This window comes from Rhinopithecus bieti, unplaced genomic scaffold, assembly GCF_001698545.2.
Source record: "Rhinopithecus bieti isolate Rb0 unplaced genomic scaffold, ASM169854v2 scaffold_2453, whole genome shotgun sequence".
NCBI lineage: Eukaryota > Metazoa > Chordata > Mammalia > Primates > Cercopithecidae > Rhinopithecus > Rhinopithecus bieti.
Window position 1 is genome coordinate 5,894,567 of NW_016804447.1, and position 13,576 is coordinate 5,908,142.

The 13,576-nt window shown below is 38.4% G+C and overlaps 1 protein-coding gene across 1 annotated transcript in view; it reads right to left on the reverse strand.

Annotated features, from left to right (window-relative positions):
• CEP83 (centrosomal protein 83) overlaps positions 1–13,576 on the reverse strand; it is a 156,376-nt gene that overhangs the window by 117,080 nt on the left and 25,720 nt on the right. The gene's annotated exons all lie outside the window — the stretch shown is intronic.

A 13,576-nucleotide genomic window follows, 5' to 3' on the forward strand; every position in this document is an offset into this window, starting at 1 on the left:
AAAAAAAAAAAAAAAAAAAAAAAAAAAAAAAAAAAAAAAAAAAAAAAAAAAAAAATTCTTTATATACAGATGTTCTGATTGTGTATGTAGAAAATCTAAAAAAAAAATTACAGAAAATAAATAGAAAAGCAAGTTAGCAAGATTGGTAGATAGAGTAATATACAAAATTAATTGCATTCTATATGCCAGCAACAAAATATTTTATTTTTTCAATAGTGATATTCTTTAACAAAGTATTTTAAAGACATTCTTAATACCATAAAAAAATACCAAAAGCCTAGGTGCAAACTATTTACTATAGGAAAACTGTGGCTAGCTACTGAAACTAAAAAAGACCTAATAGAGATATGGATCAGGTGTATGGATTAGAAAACATTCTAAAGAGACAAATTCTCCCCAATCCACAGATGATGCAATATCAATATCCAAATGAGTGTGTCTCTATGTGTGAGAAACTTAACATGCTGATTCAAAAATTTATGTGGAAATACAAAAGATTTCCACTGTTGTTGGCCTACCAACAACAGTGGAAATGATTTTAAAGAAAAAAAATGGGAAGACTTTACTATATATCAATACTTAGTATAAATATACAGTAATTAAGATGGTATGGTATGCCGTTGGCTTAATTATAGACAAAGAGACCAATAAAACAGGATACAGCCCATAAACTGACCCACCCATATAAGATAATTTAGAACAAAGGTGGTTTTGCTGAACTGGAAGAAGAGTCTTCCATAAACGCCACTGGGACAACTAGATCACCTTGTAGAAAAAAACAAACTTGGGCCTTTCTTTATATTACACACTAAAATTAATTCCATTTGGACTGAAATGTGAAAAGCAGAAGCACAAAGTCGCCACAACATAGCAAAAAATATTCAGTAACTCAAGGCAGGAAAAATAGTACGTCTAAACTCTAAAACGTGATTCCCACATAAATAATGAGACCAAGCACCTTTCTTTGTTTACTGGCCATTTAGATATCTTCTTTTATAAAATATCCATTTGCATCTTTTGCCCAATTTTTTCTGTTGAATTGTCTTTTTAATTACTAATTTGTAAAAATCATTTATATTTAAATCTCAATGAGAAAACCAAAAAGACTGACGGATAAGTCTGGAGAGGAGAGGATGCAAAGTTGCAGTGTAAACTGGCATATTCACTTTGGAAAAAAACTAGCATTATCTACTAAGGTTAAAAAAATACATACACTATGACTCAGTAGTTCCTCTCCTTGGCATATATCCACTTGAAATGTGGTAAATACAGGTACAAAAAAGATTTATATGGTACTGTTCATAGCAGTATTATTCCTAACAATTGAAACCTAGAAACAAATCCAATGACCATTAATAGTTGAAGAAACAAATAGTGGTATAATGGAACTAGTACTATACTGCAATAAAAATAAGCTATAGATCAAGCTTGTCCAACCTGTAGCCCATGGGCCACATACAGCCTATGATGGCTTTGAATGCAGCCCGACACAAATTCATAAACTTTCTTAAAACCTTATGAGAGATTTTTTTGCATTTTTTTTTGTTGTTGTTGTTCATCAGCTTTCATTACTGTTAGTGTATTTTATGTGTGGTCCAAGATAATTCTTCTTCCAGTGTGGCCCAGGGAAGCCGAAAGACTGGACATCCCTGCTACAGATACTCTATACATAGGGTGGATATTACAGACATACTGTCCAGAAGAAGCCAAACACAAAAGAATATACACTAAATTATTACAAATATATAACTTATTACAAATACATAAAGTTTAAAAATTAAAAACAAGCACTATAGTATATAGGGGATACATGCTTAGGTATAAGCATGTATAAAGAAAGGAATTAATTATCATTAAAGTCAGGAAAATATTACTTGATGAGGCTAGTAATGTTCTACTTCTTGATTTTTGTGGATACATGGAGGTTTGCTTTGTAACTCGCTTTGTAAATCACTCAGCTGTACGTTGTTGTGTACTTTTCTATATGTATATTATAATTTATAATTTTTTTTGAGACATTCTGTAATCCACACTGGAGTGCGATGGCACAATCACAGCTTACTGCACTGTCAGTCTACCAGGCTCAAGTCACCTCAGTCTCCCAAGTAGCCGGGACTACAGGTACATGCCATTAAGCCTGGCTTTTTACAATTTTTTTTATTTATTTTAATTTTTATTTTATTTTGTAGAGACAAGGTCCTGCTTTGTTGCCCAGGCTGGGCTTGAACTCCCACACTCAAGCCATCCTCCAACCTTGGCCTGCTAAAATGCTGGGATTACAGGAATGAGCCACTGCAACCAACCTTATAATTCACAATTTTTAAAAAGGGACTTAGAAGGGAGAGTGACTCAAAAATTGGGATCAGCATCATGTCAAGGACTGTAGTCCTTTTCATTGTTCTTCCAACAAATCCTGTTGGCTTAATTCTCCTCATGGTTGTGAGGCTACCACATGGATATGTAATATTCATTTTTTTTAAATTTCTTCTACTAGTTCTCTTTTATCTATGTGCTTGTTTACAGTCCTTTAAGTAAAATTTACATATAATGAAATGCACAAATATTATCTCCATGCATCACTTAACAAGGATATGCTCTGATAAACTCATTGTTAAGTGATTTCACTGTTGTGTGAACATCAAAGAATGTACGGTACTCACACAAACCTAGATGATATGGCCTATTATACACCTAAGCTATATGGTATAGCCTATTGCTTGTAGGTTACAAACCTGTACAACATGTTACTCTACTAAATATTGGAGGCAACTGTAGAAAACGAAGTAGAGGTTCCTCTTCAAAAGGACTTTCCTTCCAGTCTAATTGAGAATAAATAGTAGCCTCTCTTAGAAGCAAAACTTATTCAAATATTCTTAAATATCTAATAGTCGTAATAAAGAAAGCAATATATTCTGTATTCTTAGCCCTCACCTTTTAGCCTAGATATTTGCCCTGGCATGCCTATACAGGCCCAAGCAAGCATTAGTTCGTAGCCTGTTCCTCTTCCTTAATTGGAGGTGTTTTGGCCTTTCTCAGCATTCCACAAGTTACTTCCTCCTTTCCTGTGTTCTCTACCTTTGCCTCTTTTGGGAAGTTCTAAGTTGCTAGCCAATCGGGACAAGTACAGAATGTGAGGTCCCGTTCCAGCCAATGGAAACTGGACACAGCCATAGGGTGGACGCGTTAGATTATAAATGACCCCGTCTCCTTTGTTGGTGTGTGCTCTCGTGGCACGACTGCTAGCAAGCAGCACCCTTTCCGCAGAAAGTAAATTAGCTGAGAGATCCTTTGTCTTAGTTTTGATTTCCACAACACTTAATACCCATTTCCAACAGCAATTGTAACACAAATCACTGGGCAATAGAAATTTTTTAGCTCCCTTATAATCTTATGGTACCACTGTTGTGTATGTGGTTATATGTAGCACATGAATATACACAATTTCATGAGTTCACAAAAGAACTCAAGAAAGTCTCAATTTCATCAAGATATAAAACAGTCCCATCACTCCAGAAAGTTCCTTCATATGCCTTCCCAATCACCCCACCCACAAGAGGCAACCACTTTTGTGGTTATTCTCACCACAGTTCCACCTGATCCAGGACATATTAAAGTGAAATCATACGGTATGTACTCTCATGTATTTGCCTTGTTTCACCCAAGTGGCTGTGAGATTCACCTATGTTTTTGTGTATCTCAGTACTTTGTTCCTTTATAAGGCTGAGTAGCATTTCATCATTTAAACATACCACATATTGTTTATCCATTCTCCTGCTGATGCGCATTTGGTTGTTTCTGCTTACAACAAATACAGCTGCTATGAATATTCTTGTACAAGACTTTCTGTGGACACATTTTCAGATTGGGGGTGGGTGGTGATAAACATTTAAGAATGGAATTGCTGGGTCATGGAGCAGGTTTATATTTAACTTTGTGTAAGAAATTGCCAAATCTTTTTCCAACGTGGTTGTACCATTTTCTATTCCAACCAAAAACATATGAGAATTTTGTTTTGTTTAGTTTAGTTTTCTGAGATGGAGTTTCGCTTTTGTTGCTGAGGCTGGAGTGCAATGGTGTGATCTCAGCTCACCACAGCCTCCGTCTCCTGGGTTCAAGTGATTCTCCTGCCTCCGCCTCCCAAGCAGCTGGGATTACAGGCATGTACCAGCACACCTGGCTGATTTTGTATTTTCAGTAGAGATGGGGTTTCTCCATGTTGGTCAGGCTGGTCTTGAATTCCCGACATCAAGTGACCCGCCCATCTCAGCCTCCCAAAGTGCTGGGATTACAGGTGTGAGGCACCATGTCCGGCCAACATATTGAGAATTCTGTTTGCTCCACATTTTTCCCAATACCTTGCAGCTGCACCAGACCAATCTGGTTCAACTTTTATGTAACAAATTGTGAGTTATTTTTCAGTTGCCATGGACCCTCAGCTCACATAACCTGAGCATGCCAAGATGAGCCAAGACTGCAATCTCAGGAGGAACCTAAGTGCTTAGACCAAGGAATGGGGACTGAATTAAGAAGCAGACACTGCATGGCAGGATCCAGGATCCAATCAGATCAAGCTCTGGCATCATCCCATGGTGGGATCCTGCCAGATCATGCCTCCACACCACCTCACTGCAAGATCCAATCAGATCACACCTTGTTATCCTACACTTATAAAACCTGACTTGGGCCCCTGCTTTGGGAACTATCCCCATGTTCTCCTTACTTGTTGCAAGTAATAAACTCCTCATGCTAAATCCTCCTTGGTTGTGAGCACCGAGTTGATGATACCCGCCAAGCAACCAAATCCACATGTTGTGGGGGTTAATAACGTGGTGTCATGAGTCCTTTTAATTGTAGCCATTCTAGGAGGCATAAAGTGGTATCTCCTTGTGATTTTAATTTATATTTTCCTGAAGCACTTTTTCATGTACTTAAAGGCTGTTCATAGATCTTCTTAATCTTTGAAAAGATTTTTGCTTTAAGAACCATCACAGCAAAGAATATTTACTTTGTAGCCAGCAAAATGGGAGATTTTAATAGCTAATGTGTATATTAAAAATGAAAACAGGCCAGTGCGGTGGCTCACACCTGTAATCCCAGCACTTTGGGAGGCCGAGGCAGGTGGATCACGAGGTCAGGATATTGAGACCATCCTGGCTAACATGGTGAAACCCTGTCTCTACTAAAAATACAAAAAAAAAAAAAATTAGCCAGGCGCGGTGGCAGGCGCCTGTAGCCCCAGCTACTCAGGAGGCTCAGGCAGGATAATGGCGTGAACCCGGGAGGTGGCGCTTGCAGTGAAACAAGATCACACCACTGCACTCCAGCCTGGGCAACAGAGCAAGACTCCATCTCAAAAAAAAAAAAAGAAAACAAAACAAATCTAAAATTTGTCTCATTGCACTAATTACCATTAGCTTCCTGAGCACATACTGCTGTTTTCTACCTCCATGGCTTTGTAAATGCTAATTTCCTTGCTCAGAAGGCTTTTTCCATCTCTTTGTACTCTGATCTAGTGAATTCCTATTCAGCCTTCAAAACGCAGCTCAGGAATGCATTACTTCCACCATGAAGTAAAGACCCTACCAAACATATATAGTTCATTATTCTGTGTTTTCTCTTGCATTTTAATATACATAACACATGGAATGTAACTTTGTCCATGACAAGAAACATGTCTTACTCATGTTCATAACCCCAGCACCTAAACAACCACAGGCGCATATTAAGAGCTCAAAAATAACAAATGAACAAATAATGTGCTCAATTCACTTTTCTTCCCAAATTCAGAAACAGTCTTCCAAACAATAGTGGGCTGAATGCTAGCCCCTCAAAATATGTCATTTCCTAATCTTTGGATGCTATGAATATTACCTTACATAGTTTTAAAAAAGGGGTGGGGGTGATTAAATTATGGATCTTAAGAGGAGGGGCTTATGCTGGATTATATAAGTGGGCCCAAAACAATCACATGTAACCTTCTAAGAGAGAAGGAGAGGGAGTTTTGAGACAGAAGAGGCAATGTGACCACGGAGACAGAGACTGGAAAGATACAGCCATAAGCCAAGCAAAACCTAAAGCCACAAAAAGCTGGAAAAGGCAACGAAAGGATTCTGCCCCAGAGACTTCAGAGGGAACGTGGCTTGGCCAACAACTTGATTTCTGACTTCTAATCTCTAAAACTTTGAAAGAATAATTTTGTTGTTGTTTTGAGATACCTATTATATGGTAATTTGTAACAGCAGCCAGAAGTAACTAATACAATGGCTTTCTCTTGTATTAATATTTACTTACAATAAAATTTATCAAACTCAAAATTTCTAACACAATTTTAAATTCCTACCATGGTTAGACTTCTCTGATTTCGATCAGTCAACACACAGCTATCAATTACTTGCAAGACACTTACACATGCATTAGATGCCTGAAATACCCAATAAAACGTCTCCTACTGTGCAGAGTTTACTAAATACAAAAATTCATATTGAAAATTTTTTAAAGTACAAAGTTCAAACAGAAATAAGGGAAAAAAAAGTTAAACATTATCTCGATCAGCCGTTAATCAGTGAGCATTTGCTGGGCTAGTCTCAGTGAAAGGCAATTTTTAAAAAACTAGTACAACCTTTTTCCAAATTCTTCATCTTCTCTTTGCAACCATTACAAATACATAATCACATCCATGTCTCCTTCCTACCACTTCTTTTGACTGGTCCCAGCTTTACAGACTTCCATATGACATTTTATTTTGCATAGACACTGTATTTTTTAAGCAGTGAGTAGTACAATGTCTGCCCCAAAGTATGGTAATTCAAAATATTCAAAAAGCACAGCTGCTGATGCTCATGGAAAGCTTCCAAAACACATTCCATTAAAAGCACATGCTATGCCTTTGAACATTTCAAAACAATGCTGTAAATACTACATGCCCTCAAAGTGAATGATGTTTTTTAAAAACAACATTAAAAGTCTAGGGAGGACCTACACCAGGCATTTACTTTACTTACAAACAAAACATTCGAAATGAATTTCTTCAAAATCCAGAGATAATCCTACACTAGTCACCCAAACAGCCTTTGGATAGCCATCCAGGATGTCTTGCGTACAAAAAAAATGTCACAACTTGACAACCTGCCAGAACCTGAAGTGCAGCTGGGAGCAGACCCTTCAAAGCCCTGGTAAGGTGCCAGGCTCTGTAATTGTGATTTAGAAAGAAACAAGGGAGAGCAAGGAAAGAGAAAAGGAAGAAGATATGTATTCGAGTGGTTAGCAATCAACCACCAAGCACTCTAAATTAAAATGTTATTCTATTTTTACGATTGTACTGTCTGCCTCTGCACAGCTTAATTCACACAAAAGAATTCTAGAAAGCAGGACATAGTAATGAGTCAACCTCAAATGCTTAGTGTAAATTACCAAAGTCTCTGAAAGTTGTGATCTGAAAGGCAAAGATAATTCTTGTCCGAATTCATTTTAACATTTCTTAATGTAAGGTCTGTTACAATAACATGAGGACTTTCAGAAGATTTATGAGCACTCAGCACCTCTGTCTCAGTTGTATATTCTTCTTTGCTCACAGTCCCACCTTTCTTCTGAAATAGAAAAGGCTACCCATAATATGGCTGCTAATACACAATAAAGATTGTCTACGGATGCAACAACATATCCTGAAAATTGTTTTTTAAATAAATCCTGATTTAATTTTATTTCCATGAGATTTATGCCTTGGTCTGAAAAGTTAAAGAGAAATTGATACTTAAAACTGAATTTAACTGATATTTTTACTGCAGCTGACACATTCTCTTTATTATTTCAAATCTGTCACAAAGCAAGTATAAAATTTTCACAGCCAGAAAAGGAGATAAGTAAAAGCCATCCTCAAGACAGACACGCAGGTTAATGTTAAAACCATATACTTCTAAAAACTGATTAAACAACCAATATGATTAAGTGACTGCTATACCATATTTACTGATTGGTCTACTTATAGTAAAAGGGTTTTGAGAGATATAAAAAAATAAACAGACCATCAAGTCAAGCACACTTCTCATCAGGAAAGAAGAGCCTGCCTACATTCAGAATACTCCATGGATATTTTCTAAGTACTTTTAATATGCTAGACATTTTGTTGGATACAGGAATACATAAATAAATAAAAGAAAACCCTTGTCCTCAAGGAGTTTACAATGGTCAGCAGAATATACTCGTTAACCAACAATTGCTGACTGAATAAGGATGAGAGAAAATGGACGATTTAAACTTTTTGGACTTAAAATTTTTTTACCATGTGCATATATTACCTATTCAAAGTCATAAATTCAGAAAGTTTTTAAATTGTAAAACATTAAGGAATTCAACAAAGAGGTGACAGGAAACACCTAAATCAAGAAAGGAGAGAGAAACGAGGCAGCCTGCTTATCTGAGATCAGCTAAGAGCCTGGAGAGACTCCCCAGTCTGGGGAAAGGGTAAATGAGAGATGCCCAGGGGTCCACATTCCCACCATGGACACCTGCAATCCTAGCCACAGTAGAGGCCCTGGACCCTCACAGGCCCTGAAACTAACATAGGGAGCTGCATGAAGACTGCACAACAGCACTGTTCCAGAGAGGGAGCACAGGCTGGGGCACACTAACCTCCCCACTCCCCATCCCGGTCCCAAGCAGCTATAGTAAGACACCGTTTTGAGAACCCAGTCCCAACAGACTGCACCTTGCGCTTGGGCTTAACAGCACCTGTCTCTTCACATCCCTCGAGTCCCGCTGACATACCCAGCCCACAGCAACCACCATGCCTGGTTCCTGATGCTGGGGTCAAAGTGCACGCCTCTGGCTCCAATCCCACCCACTGCTTCCAGCAGTGGAGCCACCACTTATTTTCACGTGCCCAGAGTCCCTCACCCACAGCTGGTGCTAACAGGGCTAAGGAATAAGCAAAGCATGAGCTTCCACTGCCGAGGCTAAAGCACAAGCCAAGCATGAGCTGCCACCACCAGGACTAAAATGTGAGTGAAACACAGGCTGCAATGCCAGGGCTGAAACACAAGCCAAGTAGGGTCTGCCACCACCAGGGCTAAAATGCAAGTGAAATGCATGTTTCTAATACTTGCCTGCACATAGCTGGTATCACTGAAAGCAACTCTACCCTCCCCAGAAGTAGGGCTGCAGCACAGGCACTGCCTCCCACAACATGAACATTGCGCTGAGGGCCTAAGGATCACCCCACCCCTTCCTAACACAGCCAGCACCTACAGGCACCACTGGGGAGTCTAAAGACAAGCCTACCTAGCCTTGCCCACCCTCCATGCCACAGCACACGATCCAGAGGCCTGGAGATCACACAACTCAGCCACCACTGGGAACTAAGAACTCTTCCCAGGAACCTGAGATTGGGCTCACCCACCCAGCTACTAACATCACAGTAAGAAAATATCCTACCTCCAAAGGAACACAGTACTTCTCCAGCAACAAATCCCAATCAAAAAGAAATTCACAGAATTCTGGAAAAAGAATTTAAAATATTGATTTTAAAAAAGCTCAGTGAGATACAAGAGAATACCGAAAATAACATAAAGAAATCAGAAAAACAATTCGTAGAATATGAATGAGAAATTTATGAAAAAGATAGGTATCATTCAAAAAAAAAAGAATCAAATTCTGGATCTGAAGAATTCACTGAGTGAAATACAAAATACACTTGACAACTTCAACAACAGACTAGATCAAGCAGAAGAAAGAACCTCAAAACCTGAAGATAGGTCTTTCAAATAACTCAATCAGACAAAAGATAAAGAAGAATAAAAAACAATGAGTAAAGCCTTTGTGACACATGGGCAGCATAAGGCAACTAAATACTCTCATTTTCAGAGTTTCAGAAGGCAAAGAGAAAATAAAATGCATAGAAAACCTGCTTAATAAAATAACAGATAAAAACTTCCCAAGTCTAGCAGGGGATTTAAACATCCAGACACAAGAGGCTCAAAGATCCCCAAACAAATACAATGCAGAAAGGTCTTCCACAAAGCACGTTATAGTCAAACTGTCAAAAAATCAAAGACAAAAACAGAATTCTAAAAACAGCAAAAGAAAGTGTCCAGTTACTTATCAAGGAATCCCCATGAGACTAATGGCAGATTTCTCAACAAAAACCTTACAGGCCAGGAGACAATGGGACGACATACTCAAAGTGCTGGGGAAAAAACCCAAAACTCTCAGCCAAGGATACTATACCCAGAAAAGTTATCATAAATGAAGGAGAAATAAAATCTTTCTCAGTCAAGCAAAAGCTGAGGGAATTCATCACCACTAGATCAGCCGTATGAGAAATGCTTAAGGGAGTCTTACACCTGGAAAATATACAAAAATATAAAATCCACTAGTAGGGCAAACACACAAGCAAGGAAAAGACTCAAATGTTACCACTACAGAACGCCATCAAACAATAATAATAAATAAGAACAAAGGACAACTAGAAATCAATTAATAAAATGACAGAAACAAGCCCCTACATATCCATAACAACCTTGAATGTAAATGGATTAAACGTCATTCCACTGAAAAGAAACAGACTAGCTGAATAGATCTTTAAAATTAAAATAAAACAAAACAGGACCCAACTATATACCACTTAAAAGAAATTCATCTCACCTATAAAAACACATAGACTGAAAGTAAAGGGATGGGAAAAGACATTCTATGCAAACAGAAACCAAAAGGGAGCAGAAGCAGGAGTAGCTATACATATATCTGTTACAATAGGCTTTAAGTCAAAAACAGTAAAAAGAGACAAAAGTCATGATGTAATAGTAAAAGGATCAATTCAGCAAGAGGATAACAATTCTAAACATATATGCACCCAACACAAGAGCACCTAGATATACAAAGGAAATATTATTACACCCAAAAAGAAATCCATGAATAGCCAACTAGTTTTGACAATGGCACCAAGAACATACATTTGGAAAAGAATGTCCCCTTCAATAAATGGTGCTGGGAAAATTGAACATCCATATGCAGAAAAATTAAATTGAATCCCTACCTCTCACACGTACAAAAATCAACTCAAGATGGATCAAAGACGCAAACATAAGACCAAAGACTATAAAATTACTAGAAGAAAACATAGGGAAAACACTTCAGGACATTGGTCTCAGCAAAGATATTATGGCTAACACTTCAAAAGCACAGAAAACAAGAACAAAAATAGACAAGTGGGACTATATTAAACTAAAAAGCTTCAACACAGCAAAGGAAACAACCAACAGAGTGAAGAAAAAAACCCATTGAATGGGAGAAAATATTTGCAAACCATTCATCTGACAAGGGACTAATACCTAGAATACACAAGGAAGTCAAAACTTAACAGAAAAAAAACAAAACAAAACAAAACAAAAAAGTCTCATTAAAAAGTGGGCAAAGGCCACAAATAAACATTTCTCAAAAGAAGACATACAAACGACCAATGGGTACACAAAAAAAATGCTCAACATCACTAATTACCAGGGAAATGCAAATTAAAACCACAGTAACATATCATCTTATCCCAATTAGAATGGCTATTATAAAAAAAGTAATAACAACAGATGCTGGCAAGGATGTGGAGAAAAAGGGAACACTTCTACGCTGCTGGTAGGAATGTAAATTAGTACAGCTACTATGAAAAACAGCATGAAGATTTCTCAAAAAACTAAAAATAGAACTAGCATACAATCTAGTAATCCCACAATGGGGTATTTATTCAAAGGAAGAGATATCAGCATGTCAAAGAGATACCTGGACTCAGGTGGTTATTGCAGCACTATTCACAACAGCAAAGATACAGAATCAACTTAAGTGTACATTAACGGATGAATTGAATTTTTTTTTTTTGATATGGAGTCTCACTCTGTCGCCCAGGCTGGAGTGCTGGAGTGCAGTGGCGCGATCTCGGTTCACTGCAAGCTCTGCCTCCCGAATTCACACCATTCTCTTGCCTCAGCCTCCCAAGCAGCCGGGACTACAGGCGCCCGCCACGATGCTGGGCTAATTTTTTTCTTTTTGTATTTTTAGTAAAGACAAGGTTTCACCGTGTTAGCCAGGACAATCTCAATGTCCTGGCCTCGTGATCCGCCCACCTTGGCCTCCCAAAGTGTTGGGATTATAGGCATGAGCCACCGCACCTGGCCTGAACTGATTTTTTTAAATGTAGTATATATATATGGTGAAATACTACTCAGCTATGAGAAAGAATGAAATCATGTCATTTGTAGCGATATGGATAAAGCTGGAGGTCATTACAACAAGTGAAATAAGCCAGGCACAAAAAGACAAATACCACATATTCTAACTCATGTGGGAGCTTAAAAAAAAGTTGATCTCATGGAGGTAGAGAATAAAATGATATCAAAGGCCAGGAAGTATGTGTATGGGGGAAGGTGGGATAAAGGAAGTTTGGTTAATGAATACAGATATCCAGTTAGACAGACATTACAAGTTCTAATGTTGCACAGCAGAATACAGTTAATAATAATTAATTTGAATCACATCTATTTCAAAGTAGCTACAAGAGAGGACTTGAAATATTCCCAACATATAGAAATGGTAAACACTCAAGGTGATGAATACCCCAAGTACCCTGACTTGATCATTACACATTCTATGCATGTAACAAATACACATGTACCTCATAAATATGTAAATAATGTGCCAGTTTAAAAAAAGAGGAATTTCCAAAAAATTATAAAAATATTATAACATAGTTACCAGTAATATGAATGGACAAGGGAGAGAACCCTAGTTCTGCTAGTGAAGTTGCCAGGGGAAACTTCACAAAGAAACAGCTAAAATTAAGAAAGGGATGCAAAGAAGAAACATCAAGTGCAAAGTCTTGGAGATTAAGGAGAAGAACATTAGGCGTGGAGGGCAGGGGAGAGAACACCCTGGGGAGGTAAGGTAGGGCCTTGAAGGCCACATGCAGAAGACTGGAGTTTATCCCATGGTCTTGGAGAGCCAATGAAAGACTTTAAACTTAGATGGATAGAAGACATTATAGGGTAGACTCACATTTACATTTCAGAAAAATAAGTGGTTTATTTGTGGAGGACAGATTTGAGGAGGAGCAATAGAAGAAAGAGAAAAAGGAGATCAAAGGTCCAGGAAAGCAATAATGAGGGCCTTAACTAAGACAGTAGCAGCAGGTAGTCAATAATCTTGAAAATTAATTTGAAGCCAGGCGCAGTGGCTCACACCTATAATCCTAGCACTTTAGAAGGTCAAGGCAGGCAGATGGCTTGAGCTCAGGAGTTCAAGAACAGTTTAGGCAACATGGTGAAAGCCTGTCTCTATGAAAAATACTAAAATTAGCCAGGTAAGGTAGCATGCGCCTATGGTAACAGCTACTCAGGAGGCTGAGGTGGGAGGATCGCTTGAGCCCAGGAGGGTTGAGGCTGCAGTGAGCCGAGATCGCACCACTGCACTCCAGCCTGGGTGACACGGTGAGACCCTGTCCCGAAAGGAAAGGAAACGAAAGAGGAAGAGAGGAGAGAGGAGAGGGGAGGAGAGGGGAAGAGAGGGGAGGGGAGGGAAGGGGAGGGGAGGGGAGGGGAAA